Below are 12153 nucleotides of genomic sequence, written 5' to 3'. Positions count from 1 at the left end.
CAACACCTACTATTTATCAGTTAAAATCCCCCACAGCTCATGCAGGGTGGGTAGCTGAGAGAAACAAGGAAAACTTGAAAATCTCAAGAGGAAGTTGTAAAAGTTTCATGAATTGGGCCGGAGGGAGGGGTTCAGAGTCTGACTAGGTCTTATTTGCATTTGATGCAAAAGAAGAGGCTGAAAGAGGCCAAGCTAAACCAAGCCAAGTCCAGGGCCCCCTCAGAATTGACTCAGCAATCCAGATCCCAAAAGGGGAGGAGACTTTCCCTGTTCCTAGACTAGGCTTTAGGAAAGTGATTTTGAAAATAGTGTATATTAAACAGTGTATTCTATGCACAGAGCTCTAAGTAGCTCAAAAATATCGCTTGCTTAATGAATGAAAAAATGATGAACCATCAGGAGATGCCTGAGCATAAACCACACTCCTCAGCTCACTCCAATACATGGGTGGGAGGTAGAATGGGGAGCCAGAGTAGAATATAGCAATCAGCATCTTCCTCCCACCTTTTAGGGAAGCCTCGCCCTGCGAAACTCCAGCAGTTTCTAAGGTAACAAGCAATTCCACAACCCCAATTAGGATGCTTTATAGATCTAAGTAATGGTGCTATTAATCTTTAGGAGAGAGAAGAGGGAAGAACCATACAGAATGGATTCAGAGCAGTGTAAGTAAAGGCGGGAATTCTGTCCAGTTTAACCCAGTCCATGACACCAAAAGGTTTTTTAGGGGCCTATACAAGGGGGAAGCAGCACTAATAGTGAGAGCTTAAGTTCCAAAAGCAGTCCAAGGGCTAGTTACCTCAATTAAATCAATTAATCAATTAATATTTATTAAGTACCTACCCAAGTGCTTGATTGAGTGCTATGCTCTGGTTTAGAAAGGCAAAAAGAACATCCCTGGCTTCAAGGACCTTCCAATGTAATGGGAAAGAAAACAAACTAACAAATATATACATAACAAGCCACACATAGGACAAATAGAAAAGAATCAGCAAACAGAAGGCACTTTGAAGGAAGGTGGGATTTTAAGCTGCAGTTAAAGGAAGCTTTATGTGGGTATGGAGAAGAGAGAACATGAGGAAATGTCATTCCTTCAGTAATGCCCTTGATCCAGAGATCTAGGGGAAAACTCCCTCACCTATATCATCTTTAAAAGGATGGAGAACACTATTGGGCTTATATCCCAAAGAGACACTAAAGAAGGGAAAAGGATCTGTATGTGCCAAAATGTTTGTGGCAGCCCCTTTTGTAGTGGCTAGAAACTGGAAAATGAATGGATGCCCATCAATTGGAGAATGGCTGGGTAAATTGTGGTATATGAATGTTATGGAATATTATTGTTCTGTAAGAAATGACCAGCAGGATGAATATAGAGGTTTGGAGAGACTTACATGAACTGATGCTGAGTGAAATGAGCAGAACAAGATCACTACATACTTTAGCATGATACTGTATGAGGATGTATTCTGATGGAAGTGGATTTCTTCGACAAAGAGAAGATCTAATTCAGTTTCAATTGATCAATGATGGACTGAAGCAGCTACACCCAAAGAAAGAACACTGGGAAATGAATGTAAACTGCATTTTTGTTTTTCTTCCTCGGTTATTTTTATCTTCTGAATCCAACTCTTCCTGTAGAAGAGAACTGTTCGGTTCTGCACACATATATTGTATCTAGGATATACTGTGACATATTTAACATGTATAGGACTGTTTGCCATCTGGGGAGGAGATGGAGGGAGGGAGAGAAAAAGTCGGAACAGAAGTGAGTGCAAGGGATAATGTTGTAGAAAAAATTACCCAGGCATGGGTTCTGTCAATAAAAAGTTATAATTATTTTTAAAAAATAAATAAAGTGCCAAAGAATTAAAAAAAAAAAAGGATGGAGAACAAATTGTGATCCCCCAAATCCATCTCATAAAACTCTTTCCTTCTCTGGAACTCATTTTGCCTATATAAAATGAGAAGGCTGGATTTTCTCCTTTCCAGTTTTAATTTTTTCTTAAAAGACTGTAACCTCTTTCCATGTGCATTAAAGTTTCTGTTTCCCCCAAAAAATCTATCACATACCAAAAATGGAATTAAAAACTCTCTTTTGCTCACTGTTCCCAGTTAGGAAGGGCTGAGCTCTGAAATTCGGACAAGCCATAGAACCATTCAGGTCTGAGCTACAGCTTCCTCATGAGTCAAATTAAAGGCTCGGGCTAAATAGCCTCTGAGGATCCCTCCCAATTCTCAATCTACAACTCAATGATCCATTTCGGCCACAATGTATTCCCAGCTCGACAAAGACCCAGTCGCTGACCCCATTACCCACATTAATTAATTAGCTTTTGCTCCTAGGGCCCTTGGGTGAACAGTATTTCCTCCTCAATTCTGGATTTGAGTCCCAAAAGGCTAGAGTTTTTGGGACAGGGAAGCCACCTCCCTTTTTCCTGGGGCTCAGCCCTATCTCAAAACAGCTCTGAGTGCCTTGGATCACATTAGTGAGGACCTTTCTAATTCCAGTCCTCTCTCCTTCCAACTAGGCATCAAAGGCCTTTTAGGGAAAACAACGACTTCTCATGCCACTCAAGGCAACACAGAAACAACAAGGCATGCTCACTTTAAAAGAATACTGGATTAGATGCTAAAAGATCACAGGATCAAAGCTGTGGTTTTACAATAATCTAATGACCTTGGATAAGTCATATGACCTCTATACTTCAAGGTTCTTTATTTATAAAATGAGACTGAATTAGATCGGTGTAACTAAACTTTTCCTGTGTCACAGACAGTCCTGGGGCAGTCTGGTGAAGTCTATGGACCTCTGTTCAGAATGGTTTTTAAATACATAAAAGGACAAGTTAAGAAGCCTAAAATAGATTTTTAATGTTCTTTATAACTAAACAGCACCTGAAGTCTTACCAATTAGGCAGACAGAATGCCAGATAGAGGTACCTTCCCTTAGAAGACAAGCAATAAGCAATCAACACTTAGGGAAAGGAGCTATGGTCATATGATAAAACTGCACCCAGCAACTCCCATCCCTTACTCATGCTACCAAAGCATCTTGGCCTGGATCAACTAAATGAATAGGGAAGTAGACAGGCAAAACAGATGTCCCAGACTAAGTTAGAAGGGTGGACTTCAGTGAGAGGCAGAGAGAGGCAGGTAGAGAGACAATTCTATCATTTCTCCCAAAAAGTGACACCATTCCCCAAAGGAATTTAACCCCAACAAATACTGACAAGCCCTAGTAAAAGCCACGACACTCAGAACCAAACAGCCTAATACAACGAGAAAAACTCACCCTATGTTTAACTGTGCATATAGTATGGGGCTTTCTAGCCACCACCAATACTGGACACATAAGAGAGTTCACCTTTTACTCCCAAAGCACCAAATTACTCTCCCCACAACACAACAAATTCAAGAAATAAAAAAATTCAAGATTACAATATGAGTCCCTGTAACTACAGACTATACTGATAGTTCTCTTCCAATGCCAACCTAGATTAGTAGAGTGGATCAGGAGTCTACAAACCAGTCTAAGAAAACCTGGGGGTGGGTGAAAGGGAAGAGGTCCATGAACTCTGGTAGAAAAAATAATATATGTCATTGTAATTAGTTTCCTCTTCAACACTGTGAAGTCTCCTGCAATGACTCTTAGCCAGGTTCTCTAGCTCCTGAGAAGTTTCACAAAGTAAAATAGAGCTGTCTGAAGGAATATGGGGACCCATATCCCATCTCCCATCTCCCCACCTGTGGTCATCCATCATGATCTAAGGATTGAGTGGTGGCAGAGCCTATGAAAAGCTAAGTGTTTTTTCAGTTGTCAGAAGACACAGAGCACAGTGTAAGAAGCACAGATTTCCCATTTTTACCTTCCACTCCTAGCTGCAAAGCAAAGGGACAAGAAACAGATTAACTTCAGGACCTGCTCTCACATTATATTCTAAATGCTAGCTACTCTCTGGGACGATTTTCTCTACCTGTTTTTCAGAACTATCCTGCCCCCCAATCAAAAAGAATCAATGAAAAATGAAGGGGAAAGGGAAAGAGGAGAGAGAGAAAGAGAACACACCTAAGAATGTAAAATCATTTTCTTCAAGTCCACTGGAAGCCAGAGTGGATGGCTGAGCTGTGTGTATCCCTCCCTCCTCAAGGCAGCTTCTGGATGGAAGAGCCCCTGATAAATAGTCATGTGACCATAGGCCATTTGAGAACCCCAGCCAACTATATTTAGTTCACAGTGACCTGGATGGCTCAGACCATCCCTCTTCTCATAGATGACTGTATTCCAATCCCCAATCCTAAAGCCTCTCAGATTCACTCACCTAACCCCAAGACCAGCCTGAATAAAACGAATGAATGTTAGTGATCACACCAGCCCAGATGTCCTCCTGATCCTTCACAGACCAGATAGGTGTGTGCATGTGTAGGAAGGGCAGAGGAAAAAAAAGAATTCTTTGCAGAACTGCTGTGAATATAAAGTACTTTGCAAATCTTACAAATGTTCTATAACTAGTTTACAAGCTGCAGAAATCCTACCTTGGACACTTACTAGCAATATGACCCTGGGGAAGTCATTTAACTTCTTTATAACTCAATTATCTCACCTTTAATATAAGGAAGAGATAACAGCTCACTAGGTGGTGGCTATATCCAAAAATAACTATAATGTATGAAAAAAGGCTACCTAAAAAACTAAAAGGTAGACATTATTAGGTCTGTATTCCAAAGAAATCATAAAAAAGGAGAAAAGACCTGTATGTACAAAAATTTTTGTAGTGGCAAAGAATTGGAAGTTGAGAGGATGTCCATCAATTGGAGAATGGCCGAACAAGTTTGATACATAAATGTAACAAAATACTGTGCTGTAAGAAATGATGAGCAGGCAGATTTCAGAAAAATCTGTTAAGACTTATATGAATTGATAGTGAGTGAAGTGAGAAGAATCAGGAGAATATTGTGCATAGTTAAAAGTAACAATGACCAATTATGACTGACTCAGTTAACTTTTTTCCTCAGCATAAAATGAAATATTGAAGACAATTCCAAAAGACTCCTGATGGAAAATGCTAACCACTATCCAGAGAGAAGTAATGGAGTCTAAATGCATATTGATGCATCTTATATTCATTCCTTCTTCCCCCTCAAAGTGTTTCACCTTTCACAAAACAAATTTTGCATGATTGCAAACATATAACTTACATCAAATTGCTTATTGTTTTTAGGAGGGAGAAAATTTGGAAGTCAAAATTTTATAAAACATTAATGTTTAATATTGTCTTTGCATGTAATTAGAATTAGAATAAATAAGGTAGTTTTTTTTTTAAAGGAAAAGTTTGAATAACATCAGAGTACTAGAAGTTGAGACATATATGTAAGACAGAATACTTCCCTTTTCTGAAACTATCGGTTTGTTCTGTTAATCTAAGAGTATTGGACTATGGACTAAAGGTCCAGTCTGATTATAAAAATGACATTAAACCAAGGTAAGAAGAAGGAGTCAAATCTGTCTTATAGTCCTAATCTATCTCTCATTTCCCAAGGGAGACTGGCTATCTCTCTGGTTTTCATTTTCTTCATTTAAAAAGTTAAGGTTAAAAACCTGAGTGACTTATAAATGTTTGTGCTTATATTTCCTGGTCCCAATCTAAGGTCCTTTCTGACTTTATCATTTTATATTCTAATGTCCCTTTTGACTCCACTATTCTGTGTTTTATGTGTCAAGACTGAAAAGCTTATGATGACCGCTGACAAAAATTGCACTAGATAGTTGATTACTAATTCTTAACTCTTCACAGCTATATCTCATTTTTTTCTTTAGAGGCTAGAGTAAAAAAAAAAAAAACCCTCACATTTTCACAATGTTTTTTCAATCTATGATTTCATTTACTCCTCACAATTAACTCTTATGAGGAAGCTATAACAAGTGACTCGAGGTTCCAAGGACTTGTTCAGTACTGATTGAACAGATAGTAAGAAGCTGATCTGGATTTTGAACCAGAGTTTCAACTCCCCATTATATTTCCTTTACCAGGCTGTAAAATAACAATGTCAATATTTATGGGGTTTTTAAAAACGCTATAGACAATAGTAACTTTATGCAGCAAAGGAGCTGGGATAAGATCCTCTAGAAGAGTTTAGATGGGAGCCAAGAGATAATCTGGGATATAAAGCTCTCACATCTTATCACATACTTTTCAAATTCAACCCACGTAGGAAAGTGAATTTTGGGTACAGAGGCCCCTCAGAAAGCAGAATGCTAGCACTAGAAAGGGCTACTGAAATCACATTAGAGTAAATGAAAACCGAAGCAGAGACACAAAATCATATAGGTAGGTAGCAGAAGAACTTGGGACATAAACCTAGAGCTTCTGATTCCAAGCCTAGGACTTTTAAAACAACAAAAAAACACACCCGGTCTCTATGATCTAATTTGGATACAATGTTAAAACTGGGAGAGACTTTCAAGATCGACTGAGTACACTTCAAAGACAAGCTACCAAGGGCTAGAGGGGACAGCTAACTTGCTCAGGTTTGGTCACACTTGATGGCTGTGAAGACAAAAATTTCAAAGCCCACAAAACAGTAGGAAAAGTAGCCAATCAAGAGATTAGAATTAATCTGAACTATAAAGTATATGCAAAATTCCAATGTAGTCTGGGGCAATTGGCTTCCTCAAATGAAAATACCACAGATCCTCAGTATCTCACAGCATTTGTGAAGATCCAAGATGGATACAGAGTTCATATAAGTCTTTCCAGGTTTTAGAAACTTGCATGAACTGATGCTGAGTGAAATGAGCAGGACCAGGAGATCATTATATACTTCAACAACAATACTATATGATGATCAATTCTGATGGACGTGGCCATCTTCAGCAATGAGATGAACCAAATCAGTTCAATAGTGCAGTAATGAACTGAACCAGCTACACCCAGTGAAATAACTCTAGGAGATGACTATGAACCACTACATAGAATTTCCAATCCTCTATTTTTGGGCCTGCATTTTTGATTTTCTTCACAGGTTAATTGTACACTATTTCAAAGTCCTATTCTTTTTGTACATCAAAATAACTGTATGGACATGTATACATATATTGTATTTAACTTATACTTCAATATATTTTACATGTATTGGTCAACCTGCCATGGGGGGGGGGGGGAAGGAAGGAGGGGAAAAATTGGAACAAAAGGTTTTACAATTATCAATGCTGAAAAATTACCCATGCATATATCTTGTAAATAAAAAGCTATAAAAAAAAAGTCTTTCCAGGTTTTTCTGAAATCTGCCCATTCATCATCTTGCAGCACAACAGTATTCCACCACAACTGTAATTGCTAAATATTTTTGTACAAATTACTTTGATCTCTTAGTAAAGTTAAGTGCTGAGTCAAAAAGTATATATATAGTTGTTCTCCAGAATGGTTAGATCAGTTCACAACTCTACCAAAAATGCAAGTGTGCTTCAATTTTCCTACATTTCCTGTTATATTTGTCATTTTCTTTTATTAGTCAACCTGATAATTAACCTTCTAATTTTGAAGGTGTTTTTTCCCCTAGTACTAGGAAAAGAAGATATAGTCTCAACATAAATTTACAGATCATAGTATTACTTCCCAATTCAAAGAATGGAGTCAAGCCACACTGGCTAATATTTGTCATCCCTAACTCAAAATAATCCATCCTATCCCCTTCCTTACGAACCTCAGCCTCTTCAAATCCTACTTTCCTCCCAAGCTTAGCTCAAGAACAATTTCCTGCATGAAGCTTTTCCTGATTTCCCAGATTCAGGACTTTCCATCACAAATTAAACTTTTAATAATGTCAATGACAATAACAATAGCAGCTAGTGGTATATGGTATTTGCAAAGGTTTGCCAAGCTGTCTATAAGTATTATCTCATTTTATCTTCATAGCAGTCCCAACATGAAGGTGCTATTATTATCTCTATTTTACAGACAAGAATACAGAGACTGCTAGGTTAAATGACTTGCCTAGGGTCAAAGCTATGAAGTGTCAAATTTGAATTGAGGTCTTCCCGATTTCAGGTCCACTGCTCTGTGTACTATGTACTATGTCGCCACCTAGCTGCATGCAGACTAATGTATACATAACTGTGTCCCCTACAATTGTCTATATGGGAGTTTTTGGAGCACAAAGTTTCCTTTTGATCTTTTTGTAACCAAAAGCTTACAGCAGAAAGCCAGTTTCCCTGAAACTAAGCATTCTCTACTTTAAAAAGATAATTATTTCAATATAATTAGTTTTTTGCTGTAATGCTATGCATTTTAAATTATTATTCTGAGAAGAGGGTCATTGGGATTTACAGAGGAGTTCATGATCCCAAAAACGCTTCGGAATCCTGGGTCTGTAACAAGCTCATTCATGGCCATTTAAAAATATCTGTGGCAGAAGATAGCAATGTGCACCTGAAGGTCCCTGAAAGGAACAGAAGTAGAAGAGTCATTCAGTGCTTCCCCCCAAGACATTAAACAGCTTCTTTGAATAGATAGAGCCTGTATTTAGGGACCTTATGATGAGGTATGGATCGTGGCAGGAAAATGGGTAGGTCTCTTAGGTCTCTGGAATACCAAGTTAGGGCAAACGCTACACAAAAGGCTGTGATAAGAAAAGGCACTTTATTAAAGAGAGAGACACCAAGATGTTCACTTAGTGGCCATGACAAAGAACTGCCAAGAGACTTTTTCTCATGGCTTACTTTTATACAGAAACAAAACAATTTGGGTTTTGCATCTGAAAGGAACATACTTGAGATGGGGTGTGGGAAAAGAGTCTTTCTCAGGGAATGTAGATGCTCTTCTGGGCGAGGTTATATTGTCCTCAGCATCTATGTCCATGCTGCTAGACCCTGTCCTGATCACTACAACTCATTCCTACCAGAAGTCAGTGCATGACTCAGCAGTGTGAGAGCCAGACAGGCCTCTCCCTTCTCAGAGCTTCAATTTCCTTCGACTCCCAATAAATAAGGATCAAGGGCTAACTACACAGCAAGGAGAGAGTCCTCTAGAATAAGAAGTTGCTGTTTAGCTGTCCCCTTTCCTTCAAGCAAATATAGCAGAACAATATAAGGGTAAAGCCAGAAAGGACTGAGGATTTGTCTAATCCAACCACTCCCCACAACCAACTTTATTTTACAGATAGGGAAACTGAAGCCACAGGGAAGTTTGCCCAGTCATAAAGGAAAGCAGCAGAGTTGTGGTTCAAACTTTAGATTTGTTTCCAATTTGTGGGTCCCCCCCCCCCCATCTCTCACTAAGAAATTCATATAAGTGCTTATCTGTAAACTCTTGCATTCAATAATAAAGAGATACTATGGAATTCTAGGACTGGGACTCTTAATTCCACCTTTTGCTATTCACTATATAATTGACATAGGAAAGCTATTTCACCTCATTGGTCTTTGTTTTATCCTCTATAAAAGCTGTTGAACTAGATTATTTCTAAGGTCTATATTTCAGATATTATTCATTCATGACCAGATAATTTACTTTATTGGGGCCTAATTGGCACACCAGAGGGATAAATTGTCCGCATGAATCAAAAAGTAAATAAAAGCAGAACTGATCATTTTGTCTAATATTCACTTCTTTCATTTACTCAAACATTAGTTAAATCATCAAGTTAACTGAAAAAGATCATGCCAAATTTACTTGCTAGATAAGAGTAAGAATATGTATACAACCAAGACAAGCACTGTTTTTCAGATTTTTAAATAGTCAACAAACACTTGTTTATTGCCTGAGGAAAACTATAGAAATCAAGTCTGATACTTCTCATTTTACAAGGGAAGAAGTTGAGGCCCAGCTGGAAAGCAAGTGACCTACCTCCTCACAATCACATAATGATTAGTGACTTAATAATTGAACCTAATCTCATGACACTGGGACCAGTGAGTGTTTTTTTCATTCCCTCACTATTCATTTTGTGCCCATCTCTTGTTATTTCATTGTATTCACCTTCTCTATTCCCTATGCCTACTTTAATTGCTCTCTGTGTCTGACATCTCCCTAAAGTGAAGTACCTATTCTGCTCAGGACCAAGGAGTATGCTGTGATTGGGGAAGGAATGAATCATAATTAAACACACAGATCATACTAGTTAGTGGGGAAGTGAGCACTTGATTCCAAGTATCAAGGATAGGACGCTGGGCCTGCAAACAGAAGACTCCTATTCCTAGGTTCAATTCTGACCTCAAACACTAACTAGCTGTGTGACCTAGCCAGACCTTCCAATCCTGCTTGCCTCAATTTCCTTATCTGTAAAATGAGCTGGAGAAGGAAATGGCAAAGCCACTTTAGTATCTTTACCAAGAAAACCCAAAATGGGTTCCTCAAGATCCGACACAACTGAACAACAACAATCTGGAAGGAAACCAGGAAACCACCTAATTCAACTGTTCCCTTTATAAATAAGGAAAGTAAAAGTGACTTCTTTCAGGGTCACCCAAAATTAGATAATGGCAGAGCTGGGATCAGACCCTAGGCCTCTCTCCTGAGGCCTAGCCTAATACACCGCATAGAGAACAGAAGGGAGGCCAGAAAGAAGCACTGACAAGCAGTACAGTTTAGAAAGCTACAGGATGAATTTATTCTATACTTTAAAAAGCAAGGTGCACATAAAAATTGCGTTTCATGTACCACCCTAATATTCTGTCCTATCATGTATATAGAAATTTCCATTTTAGTTGGAGTTTAAGCTTAGAATAAAATTAAAAAACAAAACAAAACCAAAGCCAAGAACAGCTTCATGGTTAAGATCAGGGCAAGAGTGCTTTTATAGAAAGTGAGAGCCAGCCCTCAACAGATAGAAAAGTATGCTCATATGGAGAAAACACCAAAGGGAGGATGATCCTGGATATAAAAATGAGTTGTAATGATAGGCTTTCATTGCATAACAAAGATAGTATGTTAGAGGTCCTAGGTCTCACAAAGTTAATTTCCTCTGCTCTTTCCCTATTCACAACCCCAAAACACAAGTATTGATTACACCAAGAAAAACACAAGCTGGACTCCTTCCCACACAGTGGCCTTAGGTTAACATAAGCATCATTCCCAAATCTGCTGTTAACCAGAAGCATGGACTTTAGCAAATCATTTATGTTAATTATCTTTCTGACTTCAAGTCTAAGGCTTTGTATAGTATCACACCAAACCTAGAGAGCCTAATGACATAAATGCTTGAGATCCTCACAATGGGTTTGATTTTGGATCAGAAGTGTCAAACTTGTGGCCCCTGAAGGTAAAACCAGAACCAAACGAAGAAATCTTTTAGAGACTAATGAATCATTTGTCTTCCTGATAAACCCAGCCCCAACGTCTATCTATCAGAATGAAGGAAACAGATGCCCGTGGCCTCTCTAAAGGGAAAATCTTCTTTGGCAATTATTTTGACTTCTAGCAATATCCTAAAGTACTAAGGAATTGCTATTCTCACACAGCTCAATTAAGCCTCAGGAAATTGTGGAATCTCTCTCAGCCACTAGGGGGGCCAGAACTCTCTGACTAAGTAAAACTAACTACAATTCTCCACCTTTCTTCCGAGGTCACATTCTCCAAAGCTCACCTGCCCTAAAGGTAGGACTGTGAAAGTCAAACACTTTCTCAGGGACCAGAAGGACTCCAGGCTGGTCTAGTTTTAAAAAAAAAAAAAAAAAAAAAAAAAGCAAGCCCCTCTAGGGCAGAAGCAAGAAACAATTACAGATCACAGACAGATAGAGGGCTAGAAATACCCTTATTTTACAGAAGAGTAAATTGAAGCTTAAAAAGCTTAAATTGCATACCAACAGTCACAGAAGTAAAAAGAAACAGCACAGCAAATTGATAGAAAGCTGGCCTCCATGAGGAGGAGTTTAAATTTTTGCCTTCCTCATACTTAGGATGTGATTCTGGGACCTCAAATTTCAGAAAAAGTTCCTAGGTACCCACCTAAGAAGTTCCCTATCCCAGTGAAATCATAGCTTCAGTCCCAGAGGTAAACAACAGTGACAGTCCTGAGATTCTGATATGGTGCTCAAAAGGCTCACCAAGTTGTTTACTATCTTTGGAGTCAGAGGAACCCCAGCTAATTAATGGAGATCTTTAATTCAACTAAATCAAATCTTATGTGTCTACCATGTGCAAGGCACTATACTCTAATTTT

At 38.6% G+C, this 12153-nt stretch overlaps 1 protein-coding gene across 8 annotated transcripts in view; it reads right to left on the bottom strand.

Annotated features, from left to right (window-relative positions):
- LARP1 (La ribonucleoprotein 1, translational regulator) overlaps window positions 1-12153 on the bottom strand; it is a 49402-nt gene that overhangs the window by 22982 nt on the left and 14267 nt on the right. For 2 of the 8 annotated variants that reach the window (XM_051978769.1, XM_051978768.1), the window contains exon 1: window positions 4064-4150. The exons of the other annotated variants lie outside the window; for them this stretch is intronic. The gene's annotated coding sequence lies outside the window, so the exon portion shown is untranslated. Of the gene's footprint in view, window positions 1-4063; window positions 4151-12153 lie in introns of those variants that run through there. 8 annotated transcript variants of the gene reach the window in all.

This window comes from Antechinus flavipes, chromosome 2 (assembly GCF_016432865.1).
Source record: "Antechinus flavipes isolate AdamAnt ecotype Samford, QLD, Australia chromosome 2, AdamAnt_v2, whole genome shotgun sequence".
In the NCBI taxonomy this organism is placed as follows: Eukaryota; Metazoa; Chordata; class Mammalia; order Dasyuromorphia; family Dasyuridae; genus Antechinus; species Antechinus flavipes.
The sequence above is the reverse complement of the archived record's forward strand: the minus strand, read 5'-3'. Positions and strand labels throughout refer to the sequence as shown.